Source organism: Rhinolophus hipposideros (genome assembly GCF_964194185.1).
Source record: "Rhinolophus hipposideros genome assembly, chromosome: 17".
NCBI lineage: Eukaryota > Metazoa > Chordata > Mammalia > Chiroptera > Rhinolophidae > Rhinolophus > Rhinolophus hipposideros.
In genome coordinates, this window is record NC_138063.1 from 42,290,366 (window position 1) to 42,306,263 (window position 15,898).

Here is a 15,898-nt window from a genome sequence, read left to right on the forward strand (position 1 = left end):
ATTCTCCTTTTGAAACACTCTCTTTCCTCTCTTGCTTCCAGGATGGCAAATACATCTGGTTTTATTCCTATCCTACTAGCTACTCCTCTTTCTAGCTGTCTCATCCTCTACTGAGCCATTACATATTATGGTACTCTGGGGCTTTCTCCTTTTGGATGCTTTCTCCTTTAGCCTAGATGATCTCCTCCAAAACCATGGCTTTAACTTGTATCATCAGTTTGGACTTCATCCCTGGTCATCGGAAATCTTGGACTTCATTAAGGCAATGCTCATCAAACTTTAATGTGTATAGGACTCACCTGGAGCAGACTTCAGAATGAAAATTCTGGTTTAGTTGGTGTGGGCTCTGAAATTCTACATTTATAATGTTAAAGAAAAAAAAGCCACATGCCCTAAAGGGCATCACTCGTGCTAATAGCCCGTGATACCAAACCTAGATTTCGTACCTGAAATTGCAGTTTCCATCTCTCCCAGAACCAAAATCTTAATTAACCAGTTAGGAATTTTCTGGTCAAGCACCAGGAAGGTCATCTGACAGCTAGGCCCTTTCTATGCACCCGATAGAAAGAAGAGGCGATCTACATGATGGAAACCCTTCCCCTTCTTTCCTGAAAAGATGTCCTGGCTTCTTTTCTTTCAGTAATAGCCCCCTTGCCCTTTTCTGCTTCCTACTAAAACCTTCCAATTTGTACAACCCCTCAGAGTAGTACCCTTCTAGTTGATAAATGGTATGCTGCTCGATTCATAAATCACTTAATAAAGTCAATTAAATCTTCAGATTTACTCTGTCGAATTTTGTTGTTTAACACTAACAAGCCTTCGGTTGGTGAAGATGCCTGGAGTCCATGAACCACAATTTGAGTAACAAGACTGTAATTAACATGTGCTGCCTTCTCAACATCTATCCCCTTCCTTTTCCAACAGTTTCTAATAATCTGGTGATTCGTATGGTCCTAAGGAAGCTGACTCTACCTTTAGATCAACAATCACATTCCATTACTTGTCCACAGTGGACTTCGGATGTAAGCTGATTTAATCACTACTTCGTAGGAATACGCTCCTTTTGGATATGAATGGAGAGGTAGTTATTGGAAACTTCCTTAGAAACAAGAGAAGAACCAGTTCTAAGAGAGAGTTTTAAAAAAACAAAACTCATCATGATATTAATGAGCCCCTGGATTAAAAATGACTAAGTGAGGCTATTTAAATTAAAATTAAGTAAAATTAAAAATTTATTTCTTCAATTATAATAATCACATTTCAAGTGCTCAATACTCATATGTGGCTATAGCTACCTTTTTGGACACTGCAGATATAGAACAATTCCATAACCAAAGGAAGTTCTACTAGACAGTGCTGCTCTATTTATTACCACATTTATTTCCTTATTTGCGTGTAATTGTTATTTGTTTACTTATTTATTGACTGACATGAGAATGGAAACGGTCTGAAGGCAGGGATTTGCATCTGTTCTGTTCACCTTCTGCATACCCAGCATCTAGAATAGCGTCTTGCACACAATGTGCCCTCAATAAATATTTGTGAAATAAGTGAATGTCTCCCCATCAGAATGCATGCTGTGTGAAGAAGGGGACCTTGTGTGTTGTTCACTGCAGTATCCCTAGTATTGAGCACAAAGTACTCCTCCCTAGTGTCCTCAAGGCTCTTCCTATTTGGAGCTCTGCCTACTTTAATCCCTTTTCTACTCAAAAGTATTAGAATATTTGAGCTCCTGGAACTCTTCAAGCTCACTCTCCTCTCTAGACTATTGTACTTTCAGTTCTTCAATCTGGCTAACACTTACTTATCCCCTCTCAAGTATGTGGGGCCAGCATTATTATTTGTATGTGTTAGTGGTGGGTTTACCAAAGGATGGCAAATTGAAATGTCATTATCAGTTGATTTATACCAAATTGTTGAATTTTTCCTTGTTTTTATTTTCTACCTTAAAAGTCTTTAGAATTTTTACTCTCTCATCTTGTAAAACTGTCAAGAGTCCTGAAATAAAGTCAACAAGAGTGGAGCAACAAAGAAAAAGCCTTTATTTGCTGCTAGCAGAAGAGTCAGTCTACAAGTGAGACTACCCTGTCTTCTGGGAGTTAGCAGAGGTTTTATATGTTACAGGCATTTAGATTGGTCACAAGGAAGAAAAACAAGGAAATGAGAGTATAATGTGTGTGACAATGCAACTATTCCATTGTTAGCTTTTAGAAGTAGATGTCCTAATGATAAGCAAGTACAGAAAAGAACATTCTGCAGTTTGGAGTCAGGAAGGCAAACAAATAACTTAGGCAAGTCCAGGAGATTACATTCACAATTTTGAGTTCAGCAACAGAATTTGTGTAGGGATTGTAGAAATGAGCTTCACAATTTACAGAACCACGTTAAACATCAAGATGAATCATCTAGGCCACAGTATTTGTTTTTAGCATGTGCACATGGCAAAAGGTGTACCAATCAGAGCTCTCCCCTAGGACTTTCTCAGGAGTTTTTAGGAATGGAGACCTCTCTTTTTGCTGGGGTCAGGTCGCTGTGAGCTTGTATAATCTTTGAAAGCTCAGTCAAGCAAAATAATTTATTCAGTTGAGCATGATTATTTTTAGTAGACAACCAAGTCAAATGAACAAAATTCTAAAGTTTATTGATAGACAACTCTTAAAAAAAACAACCCATTGATAGAAGGCAAAACAAATTTTGTCAAACATGCTATTACAGAATAATTAAGATTTAATCAAACTACAGATTGAGCTCTCTGGCATTAATGAATCAGAATTGAAAAATATATTTTAAAATGATAAAGAATAATAGTGGGGAAAACTACTTTTCCCCACAAAAACAAAATATTTTTTTAAATTTGTTTTTATTGAGCTGTAACTGACATACAAAATTGCATAACTTTAAGGTGTACAGCATGTTGATTTGATACATTTATGTATTGCAATACAATTACCATGGTAAACAATACCTGTATCACTTCATACAATTATTAATTTTTTTGTGTGGTGGGAACAGCTAGTCTCTTAGCAACTTTGAAGTTTATAATACAGTATTGTAAAAGCAAACTATTTTATGCTTTCGCAGCACATTTAAGAAACTATGTTTAGTTTTAGAAAAGAAAATCTAGACTTGCAGAAATGACTTGTACATCAAATATGATTTACTTATGTATCAAAAATTAGAGTGTAATTACACATGATTTCATATAGTCTGACATTTGTAAGGATTCCTAGGCTCCTGATTGTGGCCAATACAACAAGTAATGTGGAATAGGTTACTCAGAAGCAGAGACCTATTTTGTGGGAATGGAAACTTGTAAATACGGTTTGTGTATTTATAAATATGTCAGAATTTGAGTTCCTAAAGATAAAGAGATTTACACACGAAAAGAAATCCCACCAGTTGTCTGACAATCTAAAGGTAAAGGCAAATATAGGTCACTCTAGTAGATAACCAACTTTAACCAGGATGGCAGTCTACTCTTGAGGTTTTTCTCCCCATTTAAGCCATTTGGCATATGCCATTAAGGTATATGTATATATATATATATATATATATATATATATATACATACATATACCTTACATATATACCATATATATATATATCAGGGACCAGGGATGGGAGTGGGGGCAGTAGGCAGGCTTTTGCCAATTAACACAATGGTCATGTGGGCAACAGCCTCACCCATCAGAACCAATCTCTGTTTTGGTTTTTAAACCATAGCCTCCAGACTAAACTGACAGCTCAATAAAGTTTTGTGGAAGATGTATTGTCAGAACAACAAGCTTGACAAACTTAGAGCACATTTTGGTTGTACTTGGTGTCAAAAGAAATCAGGAAGGGGAGAACTCACCTAGGACCACCTCTCTTCAGATTCTGAAAGGCAAGATTACTGATTTATCCATCCTCAGTTCTGCAAATAAGGAAAGAGTAGCATAGAAAATGTTCAAAAGCAGTGTGGGAACCATGAATCCTAGTGATTGAACCCTGGATTCTATCTGTAGAGGCTTCGAAGAGCCAAAACTTTGACTATCCGCCATGACTAAACCTAGTGGAATATTGTACAATTTCTTGTAGACTCTTGTGCTCGTTTACAAGGAATAAAGTGTGCAAGCAGAAGGAGAAGCCCTGCAGTTTTGGAGACGTTGGAGTGCAGTTCAGGGGAACGAGAGAAAAGGGTCAATGCTTCCCCTTTTCTTTACATTGGCCCATTTAGACTATTAAAGGTATTTGAATTAGAGAACTGCCTGCTACCTGCAGAGGAACCTGTGGCGACGGATTTCCACCACAAACCACTCCCACTAGGAGCGTGGGTGGCTTTATTCCAAGAGACGACCCCGGGAGGGCAAGCGGGCGCCGCCAGGGGGCGCCGCCTCTTCCCTGCGAGGCGCCCACCCGCGGTGCGCGCACGCGAGGCCTCCCACCGCGCCTGCGCCTAGGATGGACGCAGGCTCGCTTTTCCCCGACGCCCCGCCAACCCCGCAGGGGTGAAAAACTGCGTGACACGCAGCGAGCGTGGCGGCCATCTTCGTCTTCAAGGCACGTCAGCTGAGCCCGTTGGGGCCGAAGAAGAGCGTTGCGCAAGCGCGCCCAAGACGGTCACAGGTAACTCCCATCTGACGGGCGAGGCGTCGCTGTCGTCGCCGGAAGTTTGGCGTTTCTGCGCCGCGGGGGAGGCGGCGGTCGCGGCAGAAGCTGCGGAGTGTCCTCTGATACCCGGATGTGAGGCGGTCTGCCGGCTCTCGTTGGACCCTTGGCCAAGAGTGAGGGAGGTACCGGAGCGTCCCGACCGTGCCCGCCAGCCGCTGTCGCACCTCCTGCGTCCTCACGTCCCTTTTGCCAGCCCTTTTGGAGTGCCAGAAGATTCTCCCCCTTCCTGTCCCACCCTTGTGTTGCCTCGCACGCCTTTTCTGAACCCTCTCCTTCAGGCTCCTGGCGCCCCTGGGAGGGAGTGGGCGGCTCCGAGACGCCGTCGCTGGAGGTAAGCAAACAACCTGCGGGTCTTGGCTGCCCAGTCGCCGCCTCACCTGCCGCCGCTTGCTGGGCGGTCAGCGGTCCTGAGGGGCCGTGAGCCAGGACCGGGGCAGGCTGGGGTCCCTAGGCGGCTGCGCGGGCGCCAGAACCCGAGGTGGCGTGCAGCCATGGCGACCGCCGGGCGGCGGGGGCGGGGGCGGGGGCGGCCCGCAGGTGGCCGGGCCTGGCGCTCACCTCCGCCGGCTGGCTTCCTCGGCGTTTCCCCCGAGCCGTCGCGGCGCTGCGGTCCCTACGGCCGGCTCCCTGCCCCCGCCGCCGTCCGCCGACCCGGCCCGAACCCCGAGGCCTCTGCGGTCTGCGGGGAGGGACGTGGGGGTCTTGGTTTCTCGGTCTGTAGTTTGGGAGGGGAGTGGCGGCCCGGGACCAAGGTCACAGAGTCATTGGGGTTGGACTTGAGCGCCGGGGCACAGGTAGAAGAACTGCTTTGGAGTAGAAATAGATGCAGTGAGGTCCGTAGGGAAGTTTACAGAGATAGGTGCGAGCAGAAGGGGATTGGGTCCTCGATTTTTTTCACTCTTCAGTAGATGGTTTGACAAGGAGGGCTTGTTTTACTCCGGCGGCAAGGGACAGCAAGTCCAAAACTGATAGCACTCTCCCACCTTGTACCCCCAGCCTCTTCCCACCCTTCACTTTCCCCCCCCACACCCCTCCCTGCAGGTTAATATAAATATGAATGACATTTTTCTATTAAAAACAACTGTTTTCCAAAGTAAAACAGTTTAGTCAAAGAACGGCAAATGTTTTATATTTTTAGAGATCTCTTTAATGTTTGGCCTCATGGAAGATATCAATTCTCCTATCAGCTTCTGCATTTAATCTGTAGTTGTATGTTGTTCTGGTTGAAGTATAGGAAGAAAGTCCAACTTTAAACATACATTGGGAGGAGTACTTTAAATAACCTTTCAGATAAGTGTGATATTCTTTAATTCTACAGCAAAACTCAGGCAGTGGTAATTTCTTAAAGGTTAGGTGCCATGTGGAATCTGAAAGCACATCTTCATACTTAACAATATTGCACTAAAGTTTATTGGTGTGTTTTGCACGTTTACCCATGTATGGTTTTGATCTTAATGAACCCCCTGAAAGAGTCTCTGGTATCTTCAGAGTCCCTTACCACACTGAGAAAACTACTGCTTTAATGTAAATAATTGAATAGTTTAGAATTAACGTAATTATTGATGTTGAAAGGGATAATGATAATACTGAAATGGAGTTGTCAAACAGTTAAGTAAAACTAGGAGTAACTAAGGTAAATATTTTCTTTTTTATGTTCTCTTTTCATCAGAAATGTTGTATCAATAATATTAACTCTTATAGCTAATTATTATTGTAGCTGATAGTTAATAAGTGTCTATGCTGTGCCAGGAGTTATTTTAAGGACTTTATATTAAGAAATGTTTCTATTGTGTCATCATTAGTGATTAAGAGAAAGCAAATATAACTTATTTTTTCCCCTACAAATAGTATAGTCTTCCTGACATATATAATTCTTTATAATACAGATAGAGTCCCATAGACTGAAGGCTTTTTCTCTAAGATCAGCAACAAGACAAGGATGTCTGTTCTTGCCACTTTTATTCAACATTGTACTGGAGATTCTAGCCAGGGTAATAGGGCAAGAAAAAGAAATAAAGGCATCCAGATTGGAAAGCAGGAAAAAATTATTTCTGTTTGCAGATGACATGATCGTATGACGTGTGATCACAAAATATGGTACATGTTTAAATTAAAAAAAAATTATTACAGTAAAAGACACATTGCTATTAATCCCTCTCAAAATACTCCCTCTCACTTCAAACACACTTATCCCATCATTCTTGCCATTTCTGAAGCAGTTCTGGAAGTTGTCTTTCGTGAGTGTCTTTAGTTTAGTATGACAACGCTCCATGTTGCACATCGCTTCTGGTATTGCAGTTTCTGTCAAATAAAAACATTATGGTGTGTTCTTATCTACCTTACTCACCGTGTGACTTCTGACTCTTCCCCAAAGTCAAAATGACCATGAAAGGAAACATTTTGATTCGATTCAGGACATCGAGGCAGCTATGACACTGCAACTAAAGACACTCAAAAAAGAGGACTTCCAGAACGGCTTCAGAAAGTGGCAAAAAGGATGGGACAAATGTGTTCAAAGCGAGGGGGGTGTTTTGAGGTGGATTAATGGCATGTCTTTTACTATAATAATTTTTTTTTTTTTTTTAAGGAGGGTGCCGCTCACCATAGCCCATGCGGGGATCAAACTGGCAACCTTGGTGTTATTACCACCATGCTCTAACCAACTGAGCTAACTGGCTACCCTGTACATTTTTTTATTTAAACATTCACTGTAGTTTTTGATCACATCTTGTTGTATAGAGTCCACACCAAAAAACCCATATTAGAACTAATAAATTAATTCAATAAGGTTATATACTGTGTTTCCCCAAAAATAAGACCTAGCCGTACCACCACCTCTAATGCATCTTTGGAGCAAAAATTAATGTAAGACTCAGTCTTATCTAATATAATAAAATATAAAACTGGGTCTTATATTATTTTTTGCTCCAAAAAGACACATTAGAGTTGATGGTCCAGCTAGGTCTTATTTTCGGGGAAACATGGTAAGATACATGGTCAAGGTACAAAAATCAATTGTATTTCTGTATGCTAGTGATGAACCATCCAAAAAAGGAAGTAAGAGAATTTCTTTTATAATAGAATCAAAAACAGTGAAGTACAGTGGGTTCTTGATATTGTTTCATTCAGCGTTGTTTCTTTATAATGTTGATGGGGTGCCATAGGAACTTAACTCTTGTTTATATCATCAGTTAGCCTATACCTATGGTAAAATTGGTTTCATTCTACGTTGTTTCACTTAACTTTGCAGAACTTATTGATGACTTTAAGTGAGGACTTACTGTACTTAGGAATAAATTTAACAAAAAAAGTGCAAGGCTTGTACACTGAAAATCACAAAACATTGCTTAAAAAATTAAAGATGACCTAATTAAATGAAAAGATCCATGTTCAAGGATTGGAAGACTAATTAAGATGGCAGTATTCCGTGAATTGATCTACAGAATCAGTGCAATTCCTGTCAAAATCCAAGCTGGCTTTTTCGCAGAAGTTGAAAAACTGATTCTAAAATTGATATGGAATAGCCAAAAAAAATCTCGAAAAAGAATAACAGAGTTAAGGGACACACACTTCCTCATTAAAAAACTTACTACAAAAAGAGCCAAGAATATACAATGGGGAAAGGGCAGTCTCTTCAATAAATGGTGTTGTGAAAACTGGACCCGTCTTACACTGTACATAAAAAAATTAACTCAAAATGGATTTAAAGATTTGAACATAAGACCTGAAACTGTAAAACTCCTAGAGGAAAATATAGGTGGTAAGCTCCTTGACATCAGTTTTGGCAGTGATTTTTTTGAATCTGACACCATAAGCAAAAGTAACAAAAGCAAAAATAAACAACTGGGACTATGTCAAACTAAACAGCTTCTGTACAGCAAAGGAAACCATCAACAAGATGAAAAGATAACTTATTGAAGGGGAGAAAATATTTGTAAATAATGTATCTGATAAGTTAATATCCAAAATATGTAAAGAGCTGATAGGACTCAATAACAATAAAAAGCAATCTGATTAAAAAATGGGCAGAAGATCTGAATAGATGTTTTTCCAAAGAAGACATACAGATGGCCAACAGGTATATTGTTGATAAAATGTTCAACATCATTAATCAGGGAAATGCAAATCAAAAACACAATGAGATATCACCTCACACCTGTTAGAATAGCTTTTATTAAAAAGACAAGCAATAACAAATGTTGGCGAGGAAGTGGAGAAAACGGAACCCTTGTGCACTATTGGTGGGAATGTAAATTGGTGCAGCCATTATGGAAAACTGTAGAGGTTTCTCAGAAAATTAAAAATAGAACTACTATGTGATCCATCAGTTCCACTTCTGTATATTTATTCAAAGAAAACGAAAAGCACAAACTTGAAACGATATGTGCACCCCTTGTTCATTGCACTTCATTGCAGCAGCATTTATGGTAGCCAAAGTATGGAAGCAACCTAAATGTCCATTGTGGGGTTAATGGATAAAGAAGATGTGGTACATATATACAATGGAATACTATTCAGCCATAAAAAAAGAATGAAGGCACAACACAAATGTACCTGGAGGGGATTATGCTAAGTGAAACGAGTTAGAGAAAGACACAGATACTGTATCAGTTAAACTTCTGTACCGAATTTTCGAGTGTGTATGTATGTGTGTGTGTGTGTGTGGGGGGGGACTTCCCACACAACACAAAGTAATTCTTGGACACCAGCGTGGTGTCCTACAATTTAACTCAATTCTGACACTACACCTGGAGATAGCATCAGAGCCCACAGGTTAAGGATTTAGTCTTAATCTCTGTCTACCCCCAGACACACACACACATTTCGGACGCCAGTCACAAGACCAGGTTGTTGTTCCCTGGGTTTCTCTGACTGACTAGCTACAGACGGGGAGTTCCAATGACTCCCTCCGACTCAATGATAATTGCAAAGCCCAGGTTGTTAACCTGTACTTTTATAAGACTGGCTATAAATTAGAGGTTCCCACAGCCTCCTCTTTGGGTTCAATTCATTTGCTAGAGCAGCTCACACAACACAGGGAACATTTTACTTACTAGATCACTGGTTTATTATAAAAGGATATAACTCAGAAATAGCAAGATGGAGGAGGCAGGAGTAGGTATGGGGCAAGATCATGGGGCTTCCATGTTCTCTGAGCATTCCCAAATCTCTTAAGTGTTCACCAACCCATAACTTTTCTGGACCCTGTTCTTTTGGGTTTTTATGGAGGCTTCATTACATCTGCACAATTGATTAAATAATTGCCATTGGTGATTAATTCAACCTGCAGCCCATTTCCCCTCTCTGGAGATTGGAATAGGACCAAAAGTTCCCACGCTCTAATCACATGGTTGGCTCTAGTGGCAACCAACCTCCCTGGTTAGGTGCTTTCCAGAACTCAACTAATGTAACACAACAAAAGTCAGCTTTATCACTCTCAGCACTTAGGAAATTACAAGGGTTTTGGAACCTGTGTGCCAGGATGAATACCAAATATGTATTTTTCTTACAAATCACAACATTGCACCATATGATCTCATTTATATGTAAAATCTAAAAAAACCTTCCATAAACGATAAAAAATACCCCACATTGGTTGCCAGAGGGTGGGGGTATGGAGTGGGGTGAATAAAGGGAGTCAAAAGCTACAAACTTCCAGTTACATAAGTTACGGTGATGTAATGTACAGCATGGTGGCTATAGTTAATACTGTATTGCATATTTGAAAGTTGTTAAGAGGGTAGACCATAAAAGTTCTCATCACAAAAGTTTTTTTTTGTAACTGTAAGATGATAGATGTTAACTAGACTTATTATGGTGATCATTTCACATTGAAAACATCAAATCATTATGTTGCATATTTGAAACTAGTATGCCAATTGTACCTCAAATTAAAAAAAAACTTACTACAAAGCTACAGTAATTAAACTTTGTGGTACTGGCATAAGATTATGTGGATCAGTGGAACAGAATTGAGAGTCCAGATATAATCATTTATGTTTATGGGCAATTGACTTTTGACTAGAGTGCCAAGACAATTCAGTGTGTAAAGAATGGTCTTTTTAACGAATGGTGCTAGGACAGTTGGTTATCTACATATAAAAGAATGAAGATTTTACCCCTACATCATACCATATATAAAATGAACTCAAGATGGATCAAAGTTCTAAATGTAAGTTAAAACTATAAAAATCAGAGAAGAATACATAGATATATATTTTCATGGTCTTGGATTAGGTAATAGTTTCTCAGAATGGCATCTAAATCACAAACAACCAAAAAAAAAAAGATTAGTTGGACTTAATGAAAATTAAAATCATCTATGCATCAGAGGATTCTCACAAGAAAGTGCAAAGAAAACTGACAGATTGGAGAAAATACTTTTAACTATACACCTGATGAGAGTCTAATACCTAGATAAAGAACTGCTACAACTCAATAATAAAAAGAAAAATGACCCAATTTAAAAAATGAGGAAAGGATTTGAATAGACATTTCTCCAAAGAAATGCACATGAAAAGATACTCAACTTAATTAATCACTAGGAAAATGCAAACTAAAGCTACAGTCAGATACAACTTTACACCCAAAACGACAACTAAAATATAAAAAGATAATAACAGATGCTGGCAAGGAAGTGGAGAAATTGGACCGCTCATACATAGCTGGTGGGAATTTAAAATGATGCAGCTGGTTTGGAAAACAGTCCCTCAAAAGTTAGAGTTACCATATGGCTCTGCAATTATACTCCTAGATATATACCCAAGAGACTATTTTATGTTCACACAAAACTCATTCAGGATTCTTCATAGCAGCAGCATTCATGATAGCTAAAAAGTAGAAACAATTCAAATATTCCGTAAACTCATGAATAGGTAAACAAAATGTGATAGTACATTCATACAATAGAATAGTATTCAGCCATAAAGGGCCAAGGTATTTCTGATTCACGCTACATTATTTGAAACTTGAAAACATTATGCTAAGTGGAAGAAGCCAGTCACAAACCACATGTTTTATGGTTCCAATTGTATGAAACATCCAGAATAGCCAAATCTGTAAAGACAGAAAATAGATTTGTAGTTGCCAGGGGCTGGAGGGAGCAGGAAATGGGGAGTGATTGCAAATGAATGGGATTCTTTTTGGGGTGATGAAAATAATCTGGAATTAGTGGCAATTGTTGCACAATTCTGAATATACTAACAACAACTATAAAGAGGCGAATTTTATAATATAGGAATTATATCTCAATTATAAAGTGCTTTTCAAAAAAATCACTTTAAAGTTAAAATGTATTGGGTGATATACAATGTAAATGTTTTAATGATTAAAATGCACATACTCTAAATTCATGGGTACTTTCTAACATGTATCTTGTATCTTTCTATAGTAAAATATAAATGTTCCTGTGGGTTTTCTGAAGTGATTGTTTTATGTAAAGTTTGATTATTGGTTTTTGACCCCAATATTGATTTCATTAAGCTTGTATTAATAAGCTAGCTATAGGTGTGTGTGTGTGTGGGGGGGGGGGTCTTATCAATTTGGTAGTAGGTTAGAGAATGCATTTTGGTCCTTGATTCATTAGAAAGGGGGTTATTTTATGGTATATAATGCTAGATTGGTGATGATTTAGCATGTAGGGCAAACTAAAGTGAAGCTATCTTTGTTTAGCATACCTGATGAACAGGTGATTGACAATTACTGTAGATTTGTGTATCAGTTTATTTCTTTTCTAGAGTAGGCGCCAACTGCCATATGTATTAAAACATTTAGAAATTTGGAGGAAAATAAGTAATTCATCATTTTATAAATTAGGATTCTTTGTGCTAAAGTAATAACGAAAATTACATGAACTTTACTTTTTCAAGTTATTGTACCTCTGAGGCTTACCACACTATGTATTAGTCAGGTATTGCTGTGTGAGAAGCTGCTCTAGAACTCAATGGCTTAAAACAGCAATTATTTTTGTTTACATATCTATAGAGCAGCTGTGGGTTAGGTGACTTTGGTTAGATTTGGCCGGGCATCTGAGTGTGGGTGGACTTTACTTCTCAATGTGGTTGGGCTTGGCATCTCATTTAGGGTTTGGCTTAGTTGTACTCTGTTTATTATGGGGCCTAGGCTGAAGGGCCTAGGTGTCTACCTGGTGAAATCCTCCGTATGATGATGTCAGAGGTACAGGAGGGCAAGCCAAATTGCACCAAGACATTTCAAACCTTTGCATCATTTCTGCTAACATCCTATTGACCAAAGCAAGTCAGATGGCCAAGGATTTGGGGGCAGGGAAATACACTCTGCCCACCATGAGGACAAAGTAAGGCATGTGGCCAAGCTTAGCATCAGTTGGGAAGGAAAATATACTCCTTCCATGAAGGTGGAGTTTAGGGTAGGATGTAGTGATTATTTTTGAAGAAAACCCAAATCTATTAGACCATGTAAACATGAGATGGTGCCCATATTGCAATTGTGTGATGTTTTGCATATAATTGTGAAAAGTCATTAGGCCATTGTTTACTTTTGTCTTGCGTAGTGTAAATTATTTTAATGTATGAGTTAATAGACAATACTGTTTTTGTATTCTCATGTTTTTTAGAGGGTTGTTTTACCTTAGCTATAGAATTTTATTTTTTTTAAGATTAATTCTGAAACACACAGGAAGTTATTAGAAGCATCATTCATTAGAAGCATCATCAGTCACCTTAAAGACAAAGTGACATGTGATTTTCATTTCAGTAAGGTAAGTGGTTTATACTTTTATAATTTAGTGCCTTCCAAGATCAATCAGTGTGCTAAATGTACTTTCTGTTTTCAGAGAGAAATTTAATTTATATTTTAATTTTTTGACAAGGTTATATGTCTACATAATAAGATATTTAAGAGGGTATGTAGTGAAAGTAAGCTTTCTTCACACTCCTGACACTTGGTCCCCTAGTTTTTTTATATTTATATTATTCTGTTTTTATCAAACTAGCCATCTGTGGTTTCTTTTCTGTGAATATGTTATGGTGATGAGCTTTTGCTATTTTTTACCAGTATTTTTCCCCAGTTTGTTTGTTTGTTTGTTTGTTTGTTTATTTTATTGGGGAAAGGGAATAGGACTTTTTTGGGGAACAGTGTGTACGTCCAGGACTTTTTTCCAAGTCAAATCGTTGTCCTTTCAGTCTTAGTTGTGGAGGGTGCCGTTCAGCTTCAAGTTGTCCTTTCAGTCTTAAATGTGGAGGGCGCAGCTCAGCTCCAGGTCCAGTTGCCGTTATTAGTTGCAGGGGGCACAGCCCACCATCCCTTGAGGGAGTCGAACCGGCAACCTTGTGGTTGGGAGGACTGCTCCAACCAACTGAGCCATCCGGGAGCTCAGCGGCAGCTCAGGTCAAGGTGCCGTGTTCATTCTTAGTTGCAGGGGCGCTGCCCACCATCCCTCGCGGGAGTCGAGAAATTGAACTGGCAACCTTGTGGTTGAGAGCCCACTGGCCCGTGTGGGAATCGAACCAGCAGCGTTTGTAGTTAGGAGCATGGAGCCCTAACCGCCTGAGCCACTGGGCCGGCCCCTTTTAAATTATTTTTAATTATCTAATTTATTCATACGAATTTCAGTAATAGCACATGTGTTATCTTTTTTGTTTGTTTTCTTCCGAACTCCCTCCTCTTTTCTCCTTTTCTCATTCATTTTAATACATTCATTTCATGGTACACTTTCTCTAGTGTCTCGTAGAACGTGTGTGGGAGGTAAATTTTTTGAATTTAACCCTGCATGTCTGAAATTATCCTTATTCTAGACTCACTAAATTGTTTGGGCATTGAATTCTACTTTGGACATAATTTTATTTCTGCAGTTTGAAGGATTTTCCCATTATCTCTTCTGTTGCTATTGAGAAGTCTGATGTAATTTTGATTCTTAATCTTCTATATGTGGTTGAGATTTTCCTCTCTAGAAGCTTGAGGGTCTTCTTTGTTCTCATGATATGCTTTTTAAAGTCTTTTTCGTCCATTGTGTTAGGTTCTCTTGGCCCTCTTAATCTGGAAACTCATGTCTTTTTCAGTTATAGGAAAATTTTTTGTGTTCTTGATTTGTTTTCAGTGCTTTTTCTCTGTTTTCTAAAGCCCCAATTACTATGCGATTGGATATTCACTCACCGTCCTTTGATTTTCTTATCTTTGTCTCTTATTTGCCATGTCAGTCTTTTTGTTCTGCTTTGTAGATCTTCTTACCTTTATATTTTAATGTTTCCATTGACTTTTTCATTGCTTTTACATTTTTAATTTTAAAAATATCCTTTTTGTACTGTGAATGTTCTTGTGTATTTATTTCATGGACGAATTAGCTTATTTTTAGTTTTTGTCTTTGCATAGTTTGTTTCTTCGGAGCTACTTGTTTCCTGTTCTTTTTGGTTTTTTTTTTAAGGTTTTCTTCATGTATGTGGTGATTTTTGTGTATCTGCTCATGGTTATAATTGGGACACTAAAAACTGATAGTATGCTGTCTGTGTTAGAATAGGGGTTGGGCTGGTAGTCTCCTTACTGTTGGGCGTGAGAGAGAGAGAGAGCAAGCGAGCGCATGCATGCATATGTGTGAGTGCACGTGTGTGCCTGTGCACACATGTACTTAGTGACTGTGGGCCTTACCAGTATTTTTTAGGTCTTTTCTCTAGGCTTGTCAGATTCATTAGAAAATAATTTTTCTTCGCAGTTGATATAGTCTTGGCTGCTTTCTTTTAGGAGTATCTGAGTAGGCAAAGAGGCTTTGGGTGAAGGGAGTGGGTTTCAGCAACCAGTATGTGTATTTCTACTTATTTCCTCTGTCAGTATAATATGTCTTCCCTCAGCTATGACTGTTGAGCCCCCAGATGAAAGATTTTTGGTTTTATTCCTTCCAGGGATTTAAACCTCCAGTCTTTAGGGAGTAATGCAGGGCAATCTTCTGGGTGTTAGTAACTGGAAAGGCAGTCTGGGAGTCTTTCTGTTCTTTTGAGTCCCATTTTTATCCCCATGTCCTACGGAGCCTGGTATTGCCAATTCCTGAGTCCTGGGGGATTCTGTGGTTTAAGTAGAGCTGCTTCTCAGTTTTCTCTATTTCTCGCTTAGGATTCAGGTTTTCTTCAGTCTGGAGGTTAGTTATTATTGCTCCTTCTTTGTAGCATCCATACTTTTTATTTTTATCATTTTTTTCTTTTGTTCTTTGTTCTTCGGGTTTCTAGTTTTGTCTAGTTTTAATCTATTGCTCTTTATAGTATGTTTTACATGAAAGTAGAGG

At 39.0% G+C, this 15,898-nt stretch overlaps 1 protein-coding gene across 2 annotated transcripts in view; it reads left to right on the forward strand.

Annotated features, from left to right (window-relative positions):
* The first annotated feature begins 4,422 nt into the window (after positions 1 to 4,422).
* ESCO1 (establishment of sister chromatid cohesion N-acetyltransferase 1) overlaps positions 4,423 to 15,898 on the forward strand; it is a 55,973-nt gene continuing 44,497 nt past the window's right edge. For both annotated transcript variants that reach the window (XR_013995294.1, XM_081078879.1), the window contains exons 1-2: positions 4,423 to 4,981; positions 13,286 to 13,387. The gene's annotated coding sequence lies outside the window, so the exon portion shown is untranslated. The remainder of the gene's footprint in view (positions 4,982 to 13,285; positions 13,388 to 15,898) is intronic.